The sequence below is a fragment of the Otolemur garnettii genome, unplaced genomic scaffold (genome assembly GCF_000181295.1).
Source record: "Otolemur garnettii isolate 467f Iridium unplaced genomic scaffold, OtoGar3 scaffold00158, whole genome shotgun sequence".
NCBI classification, from domain to species: domain Eukaryota; kingdom Metazoa; phylum Chordata; class Mammalia; order Primates; family Galagidae; genus Otolemur; species Otolemur garnettii.
Genome location: NW_003852553.1, coordinates 3053625 through 3057700, shown reverse-complemented (window position 1 = coordinate 3057700; position 4076 = coordinate 3053625).

The following is a 4076-nucleotide window of genomic DNA, read 5'->3' as shown; positions in this document are numbered from 1 at the left end:
AGGGCAACAAAGTGAAACTCTTGTCTCAAAAAAAAAAATAGCCTGGCATTGTGGTGGGCGCCTGTAGTCCCAGCTACTTGGGAGGCTGAGGTGAGAAAATTGCATAAGCCCGAGTTTGAGGTTGCTGTGAGCTGTGATGCCACAGCACTCTACCGAGGGCAACATAGTGTGATTCTATCTCAAAATAAAATAAAATAAAATATTGATTTTCATGATCTTATCCACCCAGAAATTCTGATTCATTGAGTCCAGAGTAGGGCTAGAACCTACATCTTTAACAACCTCTTCCCCCATTTTTTAAAAACATACTGTGGAAGTGATATTCCCCCATTCTGTTATTGTAGGCAGAACAAGGATGACAATTTGAGAAACAAAGCTATACAGACAGTTTGGAGGTATGTCAGTTACTATTGCTGTGTAACAAACAGCCCAAATTTACTAACTTAAAGCAATGACCATTTTATTTTGCTCACAGATTCTGTGGGTCAGGAATCTGGAAAAGGCATAACAGGGACAGCTTGTCTTTGCTCAGTGGTATCAGTTACTTCAACTGGGAAGGTGCTAAGGCTGAGGGACAGAAAGGAGAAACAAGTGCTCCCATCTTACTAATTAGTGAAATGCTCTTCTCACCTGGCCCTTTTTCTTAGGTGCACCCTCTCTTCCCTATTTGCACTACCCTGTGAATTTGCTGTTCCCATCACCACATGGAGCAGACATGGATTTGAGTTGATGCACCTTGAGCTTCCTTTGGAAAGAACTTACTGCTGGTGGCCATCCTAGTTCAGGCTGTCATTCAAGTAATGCAAGACTCTTAGATCTGGGCTTTTCCCATAATAAATCCATCAGTGGCGCTATTAGGAAACCTTGGGTTTCTTTTTCAATATAGCCAGTGTATTACAAGGGGCAGCACTAGCCTATAGACATTGTCCTGAACAATTTTAAACAAGTCTACAAATTCTTTGATGCTTCTCCTATCAGCAGTTGTCATCTGGGCAGATGTGGCAGTTTACACCTGTAATCCTAGCACTTTGGGAGACCAAGGTGGAAGGATCACTTGAGGCTGGGAGTTCAAGACCAGCTTGAACAAGAGTGAGACCCTCTGCTCTGCAAAAGTAGAAAAATTAGCTGGGTGTGGTGGCAGGTGCTTGTAGTCCTGGCTACTCTGGAGGCTGAGGTAGGAGGATCACATGAATCCAGGAGTTTGGGGTTGCAGTGAGTTACAATGTCACCACTGCACTCTAGCCATGGGGCAGAGCAAGACTCTGTCTCAAAAGAAAAAAAAAAAGAGGTGTCACCTATGTCCTCTCCCCTGGAGTCCAAGATGGCCTAATGACCCACTTGTAGAATACAGGGCAAGTGACATTGAATTACTTTCCAGGTTAAGTCAGCTAAGGCCATGAAGCGTCCACCTGGGTCTCTTAAGATACTTTCTCTCTTTCATTCATATTCTCTCTCTTTCCCCCTCCATTTCTCTTTACTGTCACGGAGTCCGTGTTTAATTTCTATTGACTTTCACCTCTTTTGTGGTTGACAAGGGATGCTAGAGCCCTTTCTGGTATCCTCTCTGGAGACTCCAAATTGAAGACCAGCTCCCTGGCAGGGTGTGCACTCCACGTCCGGCACACTCCTGCGCCGGGGGCCCTTGCAGCATGCCACCCACCATCCTGGCCTCTATGGCAGGGGGAGTGGGGCAGGGTCAAGGGAGGCCATGTGGGGCCTGATCCATCTAAAAAGGGTGTCACTGGCCTTTCTCACACTGAGCTGTGTCACAGCAATTGCTGCCGACAGGGGTCAGGTGGCCTAACACTGAATTTGGGAGGCGGGGATCAGTGTGAATGGTGCCTTGCACTGGGAAGGGGCCCAGAAGACCCACAGGGCTAATGAAGGCAGCCAGGCATTGTGAGAGGCCTGCAGGACAGTCCTGGGGCATGGCGGGAGGCTGGGAGAGGTCTTAGCCCCTAGGGGAAGAATGCCCTGTCAGAGGAGGCAGGCATTAACTCCTCAAAGGCTGATGAGCAGCGCCTGTGATTGACAGGTGGACTCTGTCAATCAGGAGAAGCTGGTGGAGAAAGAGTGGGCCATGAGATACAAAAGAAGAGATGTTTGATGAGCTCTGGGGGCTGGGCTGGAATCAGAGGAAGGCCAGGCAGAGTGGCAGGGAGCCTGTGACGACTTTGCAAGAGGGACTAGAGTTTTAACTGGCCCAGCCATGGATTTATCATAGAGTGGCCAAATTGCCAAAAGGAAGCTGACTGGTCATTTCAGCCTGTGCCAGATCCTTGGCCTTGGGTAGTTGATGAAGCGCTTAGTCACAGATGCAGTACACAGACAATGATGTTGTGTGTGTGTGTGTGTGTGTGTGTTAGTGGAGGGAGATTGGAGAGGCTTTGGTGGGAGAGAGGTTGGCAGTGATGGTTTTATTATGCAAAGGATTCTGAGGACATGATAGGTGCTGAATAAATATTTGATCATTTATACACATAGTGCCGGTGTTCCAAATTGTATTTTTAAAATAAAGTCCCAACATTCTATTTTCTAAGTTTAAAGATTAATTTAAATTAGATGCATGCAGTCATTCTAGAAGATATTTGGAATATATAGATTAAAGTACAGATCGGTGGGGGAAGCCTCCTCCTCCCACTGAAGTCAGTCATTGCCAGAATTACAGTGTATTTAGCTCCAGTCTTTTTACTATACATCTTTTAAAATATAATTCTGATCAACTGTACATGCAATTTGGTAATTTGCTCTTTTCTTGCTCAATGTGGTGATACAAGCATTTTCCATGCTATTACAAATTCCTGGTAAACATCATTTTTAATGGCTATGTAATATGGATTGTATTTTCAATTTTCATTAAATTTCTGTTTTATCTTCAGCTTGATTGCTTTGAGGGACCTAATTTCTGCCAGTCCTAATATGCTTATCTGTTTATCAGGAGTTGCATTTCCACCACAGCTATGGTCTTTTCTGAGGGGGAGGGGATAGCATGTAAGAGAGAGGGTTTCAAATGGGAAGGGCACGGTAGCTACATGAAGTCACTGGCAGGTCAGAGACCCTGTTAAGGCAGGACCATCTGGGCCCTGAAGGTCCTAGGACCAGTCTCAAGTTTAAATATTTTGTCCAGTTGTGTCCATAAGTGTGATCATTCTTAGAAAGACCGTAAAGCTCACTTAGAATTTAAAGATATGATCCCCATAGCTGTGGGCACATTGCAATAGAAGAGAAAGGTTCAGGTTGGTAAAGTGGTGGCAAAATGGGATTGTGGCATCTAGCTAGGGGGGTAGTAGGGAACTTCTTTGTAAAATATTGAACCTATGACTTCTAAGGTGATAAATGTGTCTGTGCAACATCTGTAAAGGTATCAAGTCTTCCTTTTCAAAAGAGGAATGAAGTCATAACTTTTTTAGCCAAATGGTACTCGGTGTTTAATTCATTAAGGGATACCCTTCAACCTGTGTATGTACACACACACACACACACACACACACACACACGCATATATGTGTTTGTACAACTCTATGATTTTTAACACGTGTAAGTTCTCATAGCCCCTACCACAATCATGATACAAACCAGTTCCATCATTGCCCAAAACTCCTTCGTGCCACCCCTTTGTAGTGAAGCCCACTCCAATTCTGGATGTCTGGCAACCATTGATCCAGTCTCCATCACTCTATTTTGTCTTATACAGAATGTCATATTAATGGAATCTTGTAACATGTGGGCTGTAAAGACTGGCTTCTTTCTCTCAACATAATGCTTTTCAGATTCATCCAAGTTGTGAATGTATCAGTAGTTTGTTTCTTTTTATAGCTGAGTAGCATTCCATTGTATGGATGTTTTATTGTTGGTCTATTCACCTAGGGAAGGATATTTAGGTTGTTTCCAGTTTAGGGAAATTATGAACATTTATGCAGAGATTTTTGTATGAACATACCTTTTCATTTCCCTTGGAGTTGAATTTCTGGGTTATATGGAAATTGCTTTTCTAACTTTGTAAGAATCTGCCAAGCCATTTTTCAGAGGGGCTGTACCATTTTCTATTCCTACCAGCAAAGTATGAGAGTTCCAGT